At 40.9% G+C, this 18,759-nt stretch overlaps 1 pseudogene; it reads right to left on the bottom strand.

Moving 5' to 3' along the window:
• Positions 1-9,957: 9,957 nt before the first annotated feature.
• On the bottom strand, positions 9,958-17,970 carry LOC121534827 (annotated as a pseudogene).
• Between the last annotated feature and the right edge of the window lie 789 nt (positions 17,971-18,759).

Raw genomic sequence — 18,759 nt, 5'->3', positions numbered from 1 at the left:
CAAATAGATGACTAAGTATGATGTTGATGTTTTACAGTATGAAAATGAGTTTGAATTGGAGTTCAATTGTTATTGCAGATTCTAAATTGAACTAGCTTGATGATGATCGGGCCTCAATTTGACCTCATATTCATTTTTTTTTATATATACATTTAGGTCACAAAAAACATACATAGATGCAATCATTGGTTACAGAGGAGCCATTCATACAGAGACTGCCAGGTCAATACTGCCCTCTACAGACAAAACATAATTTGGATGGCTCTTGATTTGTCAAGCTCCACAGGTAAATAGTCCATGTTCACACCAAACAGGCTGTAGAAAAAATAAAATGATAGATGACGAAAGGCTGTTTAAGCTAAAGCTGCATGTGTTAGTTTATCAGTGAAGCTCAGACGCTTTGTTGAGAGTGGAAAGTAGATGGGCTCTTTATCTTTGATAGAGGTCAAGCCTCACAAGGAAAATGGCAGCAGGATAAAATAGGAGGATTAAGACAGTCTTGTAATTACAGACCACAGAAAAATTATGCAAAACACCATCAATCAATGCTTGAGGTCATACTAATCCCTGGGCAGAGTGCATGATGGGACATGGCATGGAAATTGGTCCAGTACCTCCAACGGTGACAATCTCCTCAACCAGGTACAGCTGTTATATTTATCGAGGGAGAGTTGAATATTCCCCCACTGTCTTTGGAAACATGTCCAATTGGCATGTTCAATTGACTCTCATAGTACACCTGTATTATAATCATCGGCTAATGGGTCGTTCCACGAAATGAGTGCCCTTTGATATATTAAGTAGAAATTGTGCAGCAAAATTGCATTTTAAAAGCCTATAATAGCCTTGTATATTAAATTAAGTGTCCTTTAATATAGACCACATGGAGAGTTCAATAAATCAGATTTTTTATATGAATAAAGGCTTGCTAAAGTGCTGAAATTCAGCATTTTTGCATGTCCCTCCGTCAACCCTGTCACTTCTAGGAGGTTTTAACCCACTTATTCCCAGGATGTTTCAAAGTTTCACCATCTTTGTAAAGCCCTAGTTATTTTGTTGCTTTGACAAAGCCATTTCTGAAGATTAATATTTATTTCATGTGATTAGTGATTAATTTACATCTGTCCCTCATTTTAAGGTCAACCCTGTTATGTGAACTGAACTCTCATTTTAATATGGTGAAACTATATATATATTTTTTTTATTCAAAAGGAACATTGAAAATCTAATAGTCAAATCACAGAGTAAAAGCAGGTGAGCTGGTTCTACTCTTTTTGGCCATTTTCTCATGTTTTGTGGTGGAAAACTGAGCTGGTGGAGCATAACACGTCAACACCGTTACCCATAGATAGACAGGCTAGAAATGTTTTAACAATTTCCTTTTTTTGGTGAAGCTTGCATTCAATTGCCACTCCCTGTTGCACACAACACGCTTCCATTCCCCCTGTCACACGTGTTTTACGGTCAACCCTGTTACTTTATTTGGCACTTAATAAGCACTTACTATAGTCTATTTCTTTTTAACTAACCTCTTGAGATGGGAAAATTATTTTGTTTTTATGAAGCTGAACATGTGCTCTTTAAGAAAGAATGTTAAAATTAAGTGAAATCAATTGTTGTTTTTTACCAAGTTACACTTCTCAAAAGGCACCGAAACGACCATAGTACACTTTCTTCCACAAATAATAAAACATATACATTTTCTGTTTAATAGTCTGTTTTTATATGAGAGCATACGAACAACTTGACCCAAAACGAAGGGGAGGAATTGTGAAGTACAGGCTCAAGGTTAACCAAGGTAAGGTGTGACTGGCTGCTTTAACAGAGCTTCGAATACGAGCTGCCAACCGGTTCCGACACTGGATGCGTCCCAAATGGCACCTTATTCCTGATGTACTGCACTAGCTTTGACCAGGGCCCTTAGGGCTCTGTTCAAAAGTAGTGCAATATATAGGGAATAAGATGCCATTTGGGATGCACCCACTAATATTAATGGCATGAATAGAATCTCAACACATCCCCAGGACATTAGTCACTGTTTTGATCTTAAAAAAAAAAAAAAAATGTCAGAGGCATTGTATAAATCTCTATGAATAAAATGACCTGAAATATCATGGTGGATGTATCCTAAAAATATGAAAAATGTGCAGTTATTAAAAATAAATAGAAGTGGAAGATTAGCAGATGGGATCTCTTTGAACTCTGTTATATCTCAGGATGGTGGCGACCTCCATCATAACACCACAGAGACAGAATGTGTTGCATATGGCAGCGAGAACATGGGTTGTGTCCCAAATGGCAACCTATTCCCTTTGTAGTGCACTACTTTTGACCAGAGCCATATAGGCCCTGGTCACAAGTAGTGCACTACAAAGGGAGAAAGGTGCGATTCTGGACACAACGTAGTAATAATTCCAGTTAATCACTGTCAGCAGATGCCGGTATTAATAACTATTCACTCATGGTCGCCGGCATACCATGTCATAAATGATTGTGTGTAGTATTGATGAATCTGAGAAACAAATTAAGCTGGAGGGAGGCATGTGCTGTTGGTTTGATAGTAGAGGACAAGGCGTGTAGAGTTGAGGATTCTCAACATATCCCTTTCCTGTCCTCTCAACCAAGTCATTGCATGCACAGAGAGCTGAGAACAGTGGCGATAAAAAATGCATTATGTATGCGACTTTCACAGACATTTTACATTTACATTTAGTCATTTAGCAGACGCTCTTATCCAGAGCGACTTACAGTTAGTGAGTGCATACATTTTTCATACTGGCCCCCCGTGGGAATCGAACCCACAACCCTGGCTTTGCAAACGCCATGCTCTACCAACTGAACTACACGGGGCGAGACTGAAAATGCACCTTGTCGGCTTGTGGTCCCCACATTGAAATCAATGGAAAGCACTGCTAACCTGCCACCAGCCACATGAGTGATTGAATTCAAATAGACATTGAGGCTTAAAACACTTCTGGAAGGAAACTACAGTCCATTGGAACCCTGCCATGGAATAATTACCCAATGAAGGGGGGTGGGGGGCCTTTCCACCCCTTACGTTCCACTGTTGCAGTTCGGTTCCGCTCCCACCACCAATCATCTGTATTCTCAAACAGCAGGTCTACACATCATTGCAGAGCAGGGCCCTATTTCCATATGTGTCTTGTCCTGGGGATGTTTCACTCAGGCTTCTTCATGTTTGAGCAAGCACGCAAGCACTCATTTATTGACATTAAATAACTGACATTACATTTGATGCACGTACACACACACTTTGTTTGATCCACCATGGTCAGAGAGAGAGTGCCTGAGTGACGCACGCAGTTGCAAGCATCAGTCAGACCACACACCAACTATAAGGGAGGTGGTGTCTAGCTCACCAGGCATTTCACAGAGTGTATACACTATTAAAGAGTAAGGTTCCTAAGCTCGTTCTCTCAGATCCGGTTTCCCTCCCAGGTGTTACAAGAGGAATTTTACCACCTCTTCAAGATCAAAGAGGGGCTCAACATGTAATGACTCAGAGCCCAATGGAATTTTCATTGATACATTTGAATGTTGACAAGATTCATAGGAAAGTAGGAAGTGTAGGAAGTCTACATCAAAAACTAAATTGGAATAATGTGCAAGAACCAAGGACATGTCGTTCTGACTAACTTCAGTACTGTTTATTTTTCTATATATTTTTTTCTGTATTTCTGATTACCCTTTGAAAATCCATGCTATAAGAATCCATCCTAGTAATGTAAAAGCATAGGCTACTCAATAAAAAAAAGAACAACTCCAGCACACTGGTAATCTTGATTGTTCCAACAATATCATAGGTCTTATTTCACCATAATGTAAAAGTAAAAAGTGCTTCTTAGTATGATGCAACCTCCGGCCACACAGAGCATATCTTGGTTGAAAAATTATGGATATTTGTATTTCCCTGAGAGAAATTCTCCTAAGGATGTTCCACCATAAAGTGAAACCTACCATGACCAGACCCTTACTGTCTGAGCCAAGAAAACGTCTCTCTCCTTCACACTCCCTGCCTGCAGAGCTGTTTAGAACCATATATAAACCAGACACAATTGCCCCAGTCTAATAAACAACACTTTTCTCTATTCTTTCAAATGGCATGCAGTGGCAGACTGCTGTATCTAATTTCACATTGCAAATATTAGAGTGAGGATTATACACACTTGGCTATGCCAAAATATGATTCAGTTCACTGTATTAACAACTCCCCACTTGGGCATGCCTTTTCATGCTTCTCTCTAAATGTTGCCACTCCAAGTCAGTAAATTATAATTCCCAATGGTTCCCTAAAACTGATTAATCAATAAACCAACCATTAGAATTATCATTTATTGATTCTTAACGTCAGCCCTCTCAACTAGAATATTTATTCTAAAAGTAATGTGATGATTTGTGTTCGACATATAAAGTTTAATAAATTGTCTAAACTTTTATTTGCATTGTATGACAGGGCAGAAAACTGGGACCCACTGATTTGAAACTCTCTAAACAGGGTGACCTCTGAAGTCTAGTTAGTGATGTGTTCATGCCTGCCTTTCTGCCTGCCCACCCTCAGTTTATTATTACAATGCAGTATAGATCCTTGCCTTGAGACCTGCTGGCATTACTCAAATGCCTAACAACACTTGGCACAGGTGACTCTTGCTGTCCTGCTTTATATTCACTCAGTGGGATGCCTAAATAGCAGAGCAATCCCATGATGCTTTGCATTTGACATATTTTAATAAATCTAGGTCTAATATAGCCTGTGCACTAAGTGTTATTGCTTGTAATATGGCGTGAAACTGTTTCTGGGTTTTATAGGAACAATAGCTGTAATGATAATAGAGAAACCTTGCGCCAGAACAGCATGATTGGTATATTTGCGCTCCATTGCACTCAATCTATGGTTGTATGTGAGAACTTATAAGATACCATACAATTGTCAGCTCGCTTTCAGCAAAGGAAAGAGAAAATGTCAACTGAGACTTACAGTATAAACATCAACACCTAAATGGCAGGGACATACTGTATCCTGGACAAAGATTTTAAAGAGGAGATAAATTGGTATTTTTGACCATCATACCATCTGTGTGATATCAATAGACATCTAGAGTATAGTGAATGGAGTGATTGTATTACTAATTTAAAAAGGACACGTATTGATGTGTATGTGCCATTAATGTTGCCTACACTCAATTTTCAGAGGAGAGAGAAAGCAGATATACCTCTTAAAGAATTGTATCCTTCTGAGAGTTAAATATTAACGATAGTATCAATCAGGCACTAAAAGCCAATGGCTAATTGATTTAAACTTCATCTCTCGCACAAGATACAGAGGGAACTATTATCATTTAACTAGGTCAAGAACAAATATTCCCCACAATATAAATAATTATAACACCCTCCAGATTATAATGAAAGATCTATATATACACTGAATGCATTATATTCTACTCTCAAAATGTTGGAGAGCAATATACATTTGAATAGATACAAAGCAGGCCATATTTCCTGTATTGATCACATTACTATTCCAACATCCTGGGGAATGTTTGCAACCAGTAAAAGAGCCCTTAATGTCTCCCTGAGAACCACATATTACTAAATGGTTGACATGCACAAAAAAGATTGGATAACTACTTCCGATTATTCCAGCAGTATCCAAGTAAACTGTGCTAGAATTTAAGCAACCTCTAAGCATATTCAGATTTGTTGTTTGATACAATTACAATTTGAGGTACTCCGTTCTGCTGTTATACTACTTATAAAAGCTACATAAGCTTGCAATTCTACAATGTTTCTTTCAAGTTACATCATGGTGATTTAGATGCTTCTATTCGTTTCCACTGTATCTAACCACGTCTAAGGCATGCCTAATCAAATGTTCCAATCAGACACCACACACCCAACTACCCACTGCTCTGGAACTCAGTTATCATTGGTAAATACTGTATGTCAACATAGAATATTCAATTTGTTTATATTTGTCCACAGAATACATTAGCGCCGTGGTGCCGTCTAGTTCCTGTGACAGAGTCCCTAGCATACTGTTACACAAGCTGCTAGAATATTGACAGAAACTGACATCCGCTGACATGACAATCTATCATTTAATCCTCAACACATTGTGACGGATGGCAGGAGAAAGAGCAAGCTCAATTTGTCTGAAGGAATGGATACTGAAAATGTTATAGATGAAATTGCTAACTATTACTGATAATGACAGGTGCTTAGCAAGATAAATAATAGGGAGAAAACATGCAGTTATATACATTAATTCTAGAATAATTACAACCTAATTAACGTGACTACACAAACTGTCAAAATAAATGTATGGTTGGATGTAGCAGAAAATTACACAATGCAATCTTCCTGTTTATTATTGGTCAAGTGCTTTCCATAACAAATGTCCATTAGGGACAAAGGATGTGTCAGAGTGCTCATTATCCCTGGGCTTGTCTCAGAGATGCCGGTAGAAACCCCCCCCCCCGACCACATCAACCTGGATTACACTCTTGAGACTGCTTGTCCTAAGAGATTACAAAATGTTTGGAATTATACAGTCTCATTAAATTGAGGACGATGGTAGCTGAGCTGCTGGAATTCATTATATTTATGCCTCAGTCATGGTTATGCAGTGTTACTTTAAACCTGCAAGCTCACACCATTTTGCAGAGGGTAAACATGGTCCTCTCTTTGCCCTTTTATGTTTGATGCATAATTGTCAATGGACCACAGGTAAATTTGGCACGGCAGTGACTCTGAATAAATTCACAATTCACAGCTTCAACGTTTTGTAAAAATAGGCAGCAAGACAATATGCCTACAATCAGTAGCCTTGCAATCCCATTCATTTTGCACCAAGGGCTTTCCCTCTGCACTGCACATACATGAAGAGGCATAGTCAGCCTTCACATCACGATGTGGAACCTGTGTAGGTTGGCACTGAGGGTTGCAACAGCTCTCTTTCTTTCCACTGCCCTCTCAACACTGACTGTGGAGAGACAAGTGAGCCCTTCTCCTTTCCTCAGCCATCCTCTTACCCAAAAAGCCACTAAAAAAATTAAGTATTTGAACTTCACTCTATAGTCGCCAAGGCATGTGGAAAGCCTCTCTCCACCACTACCACCTTCACCCCTCAGACAACAGACAAAATGGCATCCAGGACAAGCTGTAGTGTTGGCTGCATTTTGTGCACTAATGAGAACATCTGTGTGGTACCTGCCAGACTTAGCAACGGTCTCCTAGCGAAGGTGGCGGGCGGTGTGGCAGGCAGCTGTTGTTGTAAAAGTGGCAGTTTACACTGGCACGGAGGTTACATCAGCGTGGCACTAAAATAACTCTGCAGTCTGAAGGGGAATGAATACATTCTCACTGCACTTTTTATTTTTTTTATCTCCAGAACTTAACTGGTCTCTGAAGTTCCCGGTCTGTGTAATATTTATTTGTTTGGAATTTAATCTTATAGAAAAACAACATCAGAGGTGATTGACCTCACTACTTGATTTAGTAGTGAGGTGGTAAATGTGTTGTAAAAGGTGATCTGTAGGTTGACGGTTCAATGTATGTGAGGCTTACTATACTAGAGGGTAATGTAGTACCCTGGAGAAATGTGTTTAACCTTAATTGCTTCAGTTAATGTCATGTTGTCCTAGATAAGGTTGTCTGACGGGAAACATTTTACAAGATCAAATGGAACAATGCTCCCCCCTATTGGACATTACAATATTTTCACAAAGTCTGAGTAACATATTTGATGCAGAATGTATACAGGATTGTATTGTGTAGCATGAGAATTATAAGCAACAAACATGAATTTGTCAAACCATAACAATTTATTGGTGACAGTGTCTCCTGTCTACATTGTGCATTCGGAAAGTATTCAGACACCTTGACGTTTTCCACATTTTGTTATGTTACAGCCTTAACCTAAAATTGATTAAATTCATCAGCAATCTACACACAATACCCCATAATGACAAAGCGAAAACAGGTTTTTAGAAATGCTTGCAAATGTATTAAAATAAAATAAAACAGAAATACCTTATTTACATAACTATTCAGACCCTCTGCTATGAGAGTCGAAATTGAGCTCAGGTGCATCCTGTTTCCATTGATCATCCTTGAGATGTTTCTACAACTTGATTGGAGTCCACCGGTGGTAAATTCAATTGATTGGACATGATTTGGAAAGGCACACACACCTATAAGGTGGACTCCAATAAATATATAAGGTTCCACAGTTGACTGTGCCTGTCAGAGCAAAAACCAAGCCATGAGGTCAAAGGAATTGTCCGTAGAGCTCAGAGACAGGATTGTGTCGAGGCACAGATCTGGGGAAGGGTACCAAAAAATGTCAGCAGCATTAAAGGTCCCCAAGAACACAGTGGCCTCCATCATTCTTAAATGGAAGAAGTTTGGAACCACCAAGACACTTCCTAGAGCTGGCCGCCCGGCCAAACTGAGCAATCGGGAGAGAAGGGCCTTGGTCAGGGAGATAACCAAGAACCTGATGGTCACTCTGACAGAGCTCCAGAGTTCTTCTGTGGAGATGGGAGAACCTTCCAGAAGGACAACCATCTCTGCAGCACTCCACCAATCAGGCCTTTATGGTAGAGTGGCCAGACAGAAGCCACTCCTCAGTAAAAGGCACATGACAACCTGCTTGGAGTTTGTCAAAAGGCACCTAAAGACTATCAGACCATGTGAAACAAGATTCTCTGGTCTGATGAAACCAAGATTAAACTCTTTGGCATGAATGCCAAGCGTCACGTCTGGAGGAAACCTGGCACCATCACTACGGTGAAGCATGGTGGTGGAAGCATCAAGCTGTGGGGATGTTTTTTCAGCGGCAGGGACTGGGAGACTAGTCAGGATCGAGGGAAAGATGATCGGAGCAAAGTACAGAGAGATCCTTGATGAAAACCTGCTCCAGAGCGCTCAGGACCTCAGACTGGGGCGAAGGTTCACCTTCCAACAGGACAACGACCCTAAGCACACAGCCAAGACAACAGGACAAGTCTCTGAATGTCCTTGAGTGGCCCTGCCAGAGCCTGGACTTGAACCCGATCGACCATCTCTGGAGAAACCTGAAAATAGCTGTGCAGCAACGCTCCCCATCCAACCTGATAGATCTTGAGAGGATCTGCAGAGAAGAATGGGAGAAACTCCCCAAATACAGGTGTGCCAAGCTTATAGCGTCATACCCAAGAAGACTCAAGGCTGTAATCGCTGCCAAAGGTGCTTCAACAAAGTACTGAGCAAAGGGTCTGAATAATTACGTAATTGTAATATTTCAGTTTTTGTTTTAATAATTTAAATATAAATTAGCATCATTATGGGGTATTGTGTGTCGATCGATGAGGGGAAAAAAACTATTTAATACATTTTAGAACAAGGCTGTAAACTAACAAAATGTGGAAAAAGTCAAGGGGTCTGAATACTTTCCAAAGGCACTGTATAATATGTCACTTTCAGGACTGTAGTTTGGCTAGCAGAGGAGCTGCCCCTGAGAACAACTACAAGCTGGCAAAAAAGCGCAACTTTAGAAATGGAGCCAAATGGAAATGTCTTCAACCAGAACCTGGATCCAAGTGGAAACATCAATATGTGAGTAAGTTTTAGCTTCAGGACAATGGTGTAAACTGGGTTTAAGTTGTGGTGACGCGGAAACGACAATCCCAGCTCTGACACCACAGTTTTTCCCCACACGGCCGACACACAATTTATACTGGAGCTATTAATGGTCATCCACGACTCGCACAAACCAGCATGTTCAGCAACAATATTCTCTAGGAGAATCGGATAGAAGCGCATCCGAATTCTGCTCCGAATTCTAGTTCACATATATAAGTCACGGTACTTAGTTGTCCCACATCTCCCCAATGTAAACCCACCTTTAATATGAGTCAGAGTCTCAGCTTTAGGACAAAAGTGTAGCAGCAACAATGTCTATTTCTCCTGGTTCCCTTCACTGCCTGCTGGCCAGTTGACAGAGATGTGGTAGGGTTTCAGCTCATTTTCAGAGACAAAATCTAGGGCATGAATCATCAGGTCATGGTCCCTGAATGATTTGGGGAAGGCAATCACGGCCCTGATGCTGGGGGCTCCGACTAGAATGGATACTAGGCGGTGCAAACCTAGAGAGAAAGTGAACAGGGGAATGAACAGGGGAATTAAATGATGACTCACAAATGATGCATCACGCTTGGCTGCAGGAAGACAAGGGGCCTGGTCTACTAAGTTCTACTAAGTCTACTACTTAGCATCTGTAGAACAAATGGTGAAATATCAAAGCATGAGAAACACAGCTGGGTTTGATGGTTATTATGGCTGATTTACCCAATGCAATCCCACCATGAGGGGGAGCCCCAGAGTCCCGTGCCTCTAGCAGGTGAGAGAGGAGAGATGGATTCTTTTGGAAGACAGAACAAACCAGTCAGGGCCCGGTTTCCCAAAAGTATCTTAAAGAGATACTACTCATGGATACCATTTTTGTCTCTGCATCCAGTATGAATGAAGATAAAGGTAGTTTTGTGAGCCAATGCTAACTAGTCTATGGTAGGCTTATCGGGCAGAATTATATAATTATTTGTATCACTCAGTTGGCCTTTTGTTTTGCAAACTCTGTCATGACATACACAGCAGCAAAAACATAGCTAGACCAGCACATTCCTCTCTCGCAAAATGCGCAATGAAAGGGGTATTACACTCAAATCATCAATCTTTTTTTTTTTTTTCAGCCCTCAAAAATGGTCTTCTGATGTGATTTAAGCATTGACATGGGCTCAGAACATCAAAGTCATTGTTTCTCTATGAATAATTGTAAGTTTGAGTGTGTAAAACCGAGAAAACGGAATTCGGGAAAATACAAAGAGTGACTATTTGAAAGCTAGGAAAGAATTAAGGAGTAACTCGCGACAATTTAAAAGTAGCTCTCATGCTAGAAAAGGTTGGAGACACCTGTTATAGGGTAAGCATTAGAACAAGCCACCTCAATATTTGCAGCCAGAAGGTAATATCTCTCTAGGAGTTGATCCGTTGTCAGTATTCTAATGTTAAGGTAAGATTTGAATGGAGAAATCTGATCAGAGCAGTGGTGCTCTACAGAGGAATTCACTTAAGGCCAAGACACACCATTACAAAAGTTGGCCATGCGCAGCAGATAACCTGCTGGGTGTTGACGAACGGTGACGAATCAACATGTAGAATTCAGGAAATGAACAGAAAATTACGCCTGATGTTCAGTTGTCAGAGGCGATAGGGTGGCCACTGTTGCTTTTAACCGTTCGTTGGCACAGTCTGTTTAGTCCTCAAGTCTGGCTTATTCTATTCATCACTGCGCTGGAAGGCTAATGACAGTAGAATTTAGTATATAGCTACAGTAGCGAATACTGTCTTATTACCAGTGATAATAAATATTACCTTCCAACAAGTTAGGAGAACGTGCAGCTCAGAAACTTTCAGATAAAGAGGGAGCAATGAGCGATGTGATTACCGATCCTAATCAATTGTTTATTTTGAGAGGCTGTAATTGCGGTACTAATGGTATTTGTGCTTGCATATCCTCCTCAGCCTGATAGAAATGACTGTTTGGGAAATCAGCATTCTGGTGCTCTTACTTATCCAGTCCAAGTTCATTACCTTGAGAATCGTCTCCAGGACATGCTGCTGCTCTGAGGCCTTGTGAATAAGAATGGATCCTCCCCCGATCTGACACCCGTTCAGGACCAGGTCATAATGCTGGCCACGTACCAGCCATAATGACACAGGAGGAATAGATGAATGATACAGACACAGACATACGGTCTCAGTGTAGGCCATTACAGGATGCTCTCTGATGTAAAGTTTATTTATACTGACTTATGGGATACTGTTGTGACGATACAAATTAAATATACTTGGCTATGAATTTTCCTTGAATATATAGTTTGGTTTGCTAAACTTCTTGTTTGGACTACATCCTGTTTGAAAATAGCAGTGACAGCAATGTTACACAGACACAGTACTCAGTGGGGGTCGTTCCACCTGAAAAAGCACAAGAAAGAGGATTTGGATGTGAAGCACGAAAATGCTAATATAGGTAACATTGACTTGCATTGGATTTGTGCCACAAATGCCAAATAGTTAGCATTTGAAACCGTGGCCAGGTAGACAAAATCAAAGCATGGATTGCTGTCATACCTTGTCCATAAACTGCTTACAGGCTAAGGAAACCAAGATGTAATTTTGTAATTTGGGCGAACTAACCCTTTAACATTGAGGGGGGCGGGGGGTCTTTAAAAAATAAATCACCTGGAACAGCACCATCTAGTCGTCAGAACCTGGAAATATCAGGATGTAGGATAGGACATAACCCTAACAACTTCAATTAGTAATTTCTTTGAACAGTGGGGAAAAAACATCACCAAATTCACTGAGAATACATTACATAGGATGAAGAAACAATACTGCGAGCCGCAGCTCCATACTACTTGTCAGACAGAGAACTGATACTGTATACTCGTTGTTAGGGTGGGATTGGTGTGGGGTGTGGGAGGTCCGTGGGTGGCTTTTGACAATTCCTCTGGATTCCTTATGTCCTACTCATTGTTAGAAAAAAATGTGTTCCAAATTGGATGTTAGGTACTATATTTATTGAATATTATGTGAATCCTATAAATTAAAATGGCCAATTTGGGTGCAATCAATTAGCTTAATTTCTCAACGATCAAATGTATATTTCAACAAAATAATGTTGCAGGAATGCTAATCTTATCTGTTTTCTAACTACAGAAATGATTTCAGAACAATCTGAGATGGTGGGTGTCATGGCTTGCTGCAATGACATGGAACAACCCCAGTACATTTCTAAGAGTTTTCTATTTGTACAAAACAGCAAGCAAGGGCACAGAAACAAGCTTCATAAGGTCAGTCAACACTGTTGAGAAGGTTTCGTCTCTCTATAAATATGTGCCCAAGGAGACACTGTGAGGCTGGGAGTAGAGGAGGTGGGTATCCTCAGGGAGAGGTGCGGTGAATGGAGGGTGAGCTGAATCAAGCTGCCCAGGGTCCTGTTCTTTTGGCAGGAACAGTGGGAAGTCTACCACCCACAGGAAGTGAAATGCTGAGGGGTTTCGAACAGCCATACCTGGGCACTCTAGGAGTTCAGCACACTGAAGTCTCAACTTGCCCAACAAAGAGCGCTGTGGGAGTGAATCATGGAAATCAGGAAAACAAAAGTAAAAGATTGTTTCTTTTCAGAATGCAACAGCCTTCACTGTTTGGTCACAAAATGATCTTTGACGCCTGACAATTGACTATTGCGAGGGTGGATTGTTCTCTTTCTTCTATTCTGACATTTTATTACAATTGCTTCCACATCCTTTAGGACAAAAGTACACTATTGATCCACAGCTTTATGAAAGGCCTTTTCTTTTTAACAAAACAGCCATCATTTTTGGTGCACCAGAGCCAATTACGTGTTTGAGAAAAATAAAACATTGCTTTTAATTCAAAAGATAAAACAGCAACTCAAACCTTGAAGTGTGTTGTGTGTATGAATTATACTGTGTAGTTCATATCAAAGCAGCCACTTTGACCACCACATCACTCATTTTGACTAAAAGGGTTATCTTTAATGGGGTGAGGTATGCAGAAGGACAGGGTCTGTGTCCGATATTGCACCATATTCCCTACCTAGTGCACTACTTTTGACCAGGGGGCCTGGTCAAAAGTAGTGCACTATATAGGCAATAGGGTGTCATTTGGGACGCGGTCAGGGTGACCAGATCAGAGTGTAACTCACCACACATTTCTGCATACCAGCAGAGAAGAGCAGCAGGTCCCCAGGTCTGGCCTGGGCCATCTGGAGCAGACTTCAATGCACCATCTGCCTTTACCAAAACTACATTCACTTCCTAGGAGGGATGGACAAAATACACCACAACAAAAAACACCAGGCTTATTTGATATTCCTCTGAAGCAGCTAGCCCCTGGGCAGGGCGCCGACATACTTGAATGCCCAGGAGTCATCGGTTTTCATCGCTCTCTAACCATGAACTGCTGAACCCAATAAATAATTAGTCTAAATGGAGTCACAAATTAGCTGTGCATTTACCAATAATCTCACTTCGTTATAAAGGGGATCCTATAAGATGTACAGGATTGCACCACTCTAGGATTGGTGAGGTCTACCCTTGCCTCAGGGCAAGTATGCTATGTCTTTCGTTCAACATTTTCTTCACAATAATCTTGGTTTATTGATCATATTCCAGATTCATATTTCATGAATATTGTCTGTTCTCTTTTGCTGAGTGTACTGTAAAAGCAGCAGGGTTTTTTAAAACGAGGTAAACATACCTGGCAGAACTGGGTCCTGGCAGTTTGTTTTAGGGATTCCTGATCCTTGCCCTTCAAATGTTTCTGTAGTGAAATAAAGTATGTTCTAATACACTGAGAGTAAAAAACATTAAGAACACCTTCCTAATAATGAGTTGCACCCCATTTTGCCCTCAGAATAGCCTCAATTCGTCAGGGAATGGACTCTACAAGGTGTTGAAAGCATTCCACAGGGATGCTGGCCCATGTTGAATCTAATGCTTCCCACAGTTGTGTCAAGTTGGCTGGATGTCCTTTGGGTGGTGGACCATTCTTGATACACACGGGAAACAGTTGAGTGAAAAACCCAGCAGCGTTGCAGTTCTTGATACAAACCAGTGTGGCTGGCACATACTACCATACCCCGTTCAAAGGCGCTTAAATCTTTTGTCTTGCCCAATCACCCTCTGAATGGCACACATACACAATCCATGTCTCAATTGTCTCAAGACTTAAAAAGTATTATTTAACCTGTCTCCTCCCCTTCATCTATACTGATTTGAAGTGGATTTAACAAGTGACATCAATAAGGGATTATAGCTTTCACCAGGTCAGTATGTCATGGAAAGAGCAGGTGTCTAATGTTTTGTACACTCAGTGTATATCATCATAACAAACTTAGACAATCTTTATTTGACACACAAATCTTAACAAAAGTAATAGGTTACTAGAACCTACCAGAACAGTCTACTAGAATCCTATCTCAAATCTTGTGTTTGCGAGAAAAATATAGGTTTTTGTTTAACTGTACTTACTGCTCCATCCGGGACTAAATATTTCCTGGAAACAAACTTCTGGTTGGTTGAGGGCCTCTTTCAGGAACTCTATTTCTGTGTTGGGAAATGTTTCACTGATGTCCATGAGCGATACAAGTACAGTAAGAAACTTAAGAAACTGAAGCAGGATTTTATATTTTCTTCCTTCACTATAAGACTGTAGCATTTAAAAATACCCCCCAACCCCCAAAATATAAAATCATATTTAAGTATTTTGAGCAAACCATGGCAAATCGTGTGTCTGGCATGTCCACTCCATAGTCCTTCATACATCATGCAGGTGAAGGGTGTGGAAACAGGACCTTTCTCCACAGGCCAGGAGTACTGGACCAAGCCCTCAGATTCCAGCTTGATCCACAAATTACATTTCAATGTCCACCTAGGGAGGATAGATAAGAGGCATTATAGAGTATTGAGGGCAGAATTAAACTTGAATTATATGTGTGTGTATATGTGTGTGTGTATATGTGTGTGTGTTGCCAGCAAAGATCTTTAACAGAGTGGGTTAACCCCATTAGGAACCCCATTAAAGCTGTTCGACGCTCATCTGCCAAAGTTTTTCTACTGTATCTGCCCTCAGAAGTAGTTGATCAAGTCTCTTCATAGAGCTAATCCCCACATTACCTGGGTGAATTCTGTCTGTCTGTCTGGTTTGGAACCTTCATGTCTTTAGCACCGGGCCAGTTGAAAGTACCTGCCAGATAAAAAATGGACATCAGAGAGTTCCAATTCGAATGCCAATTTTCATGTTTAAAAATATTCTCAAAACCTCTGAACTAGGCAGGCACATCAAAAGGCAGGGTTGCACCTGTGCATAGATTTATCCAACTTATTTCTTCCTTCCTCCCACATTCACTTTAAGAGTAAATGTAAATCAGTTTCCCTACAGAAGTTGTTTAAGTAAGAAACAATGGACACAGGGCATCAACTGTAACAATGCCTTGGTGATTCAATATAACGAATCCATGTTGTTTACCTGGCAATGCCAGCCACCATGTGAAAGCTGTTTAAATTGCAGAGGACTGAGGCAGGGAGTAACATCGACCAGGTTCTCGAGGTTACCACAAACTCCTTTGCACCCTGGAAAATACATAAACATGAGGGGAGGACTGGCTCCTCACTGCTCTATAAATAATTTAATAGAGGAGCTACGAGACTATAATACACATAATTTATCCAAAATTGTGTTTGGAGAAAGTAAAATGTTGTGTGAAGTGCACCTACCCCTGGAGTCCTCTTAAATAAGGTGGGTGTTTCAATGTCCACAAACCCTAGAATGGAAACAAAAATAATGCAACACAAATGCACTACAATACAGTAGGATAGGAACTGGAGAGGTAACTCAAGGACACGTACCATGCACATTGCAGAGGTACTCTCTCATCTTCATCACTAGCTGGGACCTCAGCCTCAGGTTATACTGCACGAACGAAGGTCCAGATACCAATATTGCATCCGAAAGGATTCAGATTTCTGTAAACACAGAGTAAAGCTCATCAATACTAAAATAGTATTGATAACAATAAATATGTTTTTATGTGTCTGATGTTATTATGCATAAATAATGTAAGCGTAATCATATACTCACTTTCATAAAATCTTTGATTTCAAAGGGCAGCGTTCGGCAGACATTTAGAATCTCCACACTCTCAGCAAGAACCTCAACCTCTCCTGTGGGCATCTCCTACAATTTACAAAATGGCGACACAATCAGAAGGGAGTCATTCACATGAACACTGATGGAGAATATTACTGCCACTTGTCTTGTCACCACAGTCTCACCTTGTTATCTTGTCCATCTGGTCGACGCTTGGCCGTGCCTTTCACCCTGATCACTGATTCAGGGGGTAAATCACACAGGGCTTTTTTCAGATAAATTTTGGCCAAGACCGAGAGACAAATGACAAATAAATATATAGTCAAGTTAAAATATATTACATTGGAATTTGATTACCAGAAATATAAGATAGTTACAGTAGTGTTTTTGGAATAATGAATGAAATGGTAAAACAGTCTTACCATGTCTTAACATTTTTACATTTTAGTCATTTAGCAGACGCTCTTATCCAGAGCGACTTACAGTTAGTGAGTGCATACATTTTCATACTGGCCCCCCGTGGGAATCGAACCCACAACCCTGGCGTTGCAAGCACCATGCTCTACCAACTGAGCTACACGGGGCCTTAAGATATAAGAATTTGTGCCAAGCCGCTTAAAATCGCTCAGGATAACAAATAAATCCTGTCTGATTGGCGCAAAACAATATGTTATCACGTCAGCACAATGCATTTCTTCCCATTTGAAGGCTACTTTAAATATGAATATAAAACAGTATGTTAGTGATTGAAACATGTCAAACCTCAGGTACTGAACCCAGCCAGAGTGACTTCCTCTCCAACATGGGCAGGCCGTAGCTCCCCCCCAAGTGTGACTCTGAAGGAACAAGCTGCTAGATCCTGGAGAGACAAAGTTAGTGTTATGCTTGCTCTATATTAAGCATAGGCATCATTATTCCATTGAGGAGTGTTCTTCAATCCTGGTCCTGAACGCCCACATGAAATAACTATTTTGTTCCAGCCCAATAGTAACAAACCTGATTCAGCTATTCATGAGCTTCATGAGTAGTTGACACTTGACATATTAATGCTGGGGCAAAACCCTGCACACATGATCTGAATTCCAGAACAGCAGTGGTCACCAACCCCAGTCCTGGAGAATGATGTGGTGTTACATAGTTCTTGAGTATGTGAATCAGGTGTTAGTGTTGGACTAAAACAAAGGCCTGCACACAACCTCTGGGTCTCCAAGACCAGAATTAATTACCTGACATTATGGCAAGTAATATAGGCTACCTGTCGTGCACTTTGAGCGTTTGTTAACATTGAGAGAACACTTCAAATGCCTAATGCAGTGTTTGATTAGATGTCATTGGCTTGCAATCGTAATTGTTGCCATTCGCCATAGTGAATACGCCCTGGTCTCCTGTCTACACAGGATAAGAATCCTCTGTGCCAATGCTCTGCTTTTATTGGCCATTTCAGATACTTACTAGCAGTGCTGCCAACTTAGCGACTTTGTTGCTATATTTAGCGAGTATTCAGACCCCTCTAGCGACATATTTTCAAAAAAATCGACTAGCGACAAATCTAGCGACTTTTTCTGGTGTTATTGGAGACTTTGAGACTCTGACGTGAAAGCACGTATCGTTCTTACTCTTCTCAACGAGCAGCGGGTGCTGCCGTGGGCCCCACCCCAGTGCCAAAGCACTCACAGGCAGCCCAGTCCTCGCACAGCAGTCCCTCCCAGCTGCAGTCAGAGCAGGAGATGTTCACTCCTCCGCGTCCAGACTGCAAATGAATCGTGCATGCGGGAAGCCGCCGCTGGCTGATCCCGCCCTGGCTTACATTCAGGGCGGGATGTAAATGTAAAATATTCTTTGTCTAAAATAAATCACTGCACAAAAATAAATCACTGCATTTGACTCACACAGCCTCAGTCACTTACTCACCTCGTCCACTGTGTGTGTGCGCCTCTGTGACATAAGCTAAACATCTAGCTGGCTAGTTCATCATGTCTCAGTCTAAACTGTACACAAAAAAATACAGAAAGGAGTGGGAAT

The sequence above is a fragment of the Coregonus clupeaformis genome, chromosome 21 (genome assembly GCF_020615455.1).
Source record: "Coregonus clupeaformis isolate EN_2021a chromosome 21, ASM2061545v1, whole genome shotgun sequence".
Classification (NCBI taxonomy): domain Eukaryota; kingdom Metazoa; phylum Chordata; class Actinopteri; order Salmoniformes; family Salmonidae; genus Coregonus; species Coregonus clupeaformis.
This window is presented reverse-complemented; position numbering and strand designations above follow the sequence as displayed.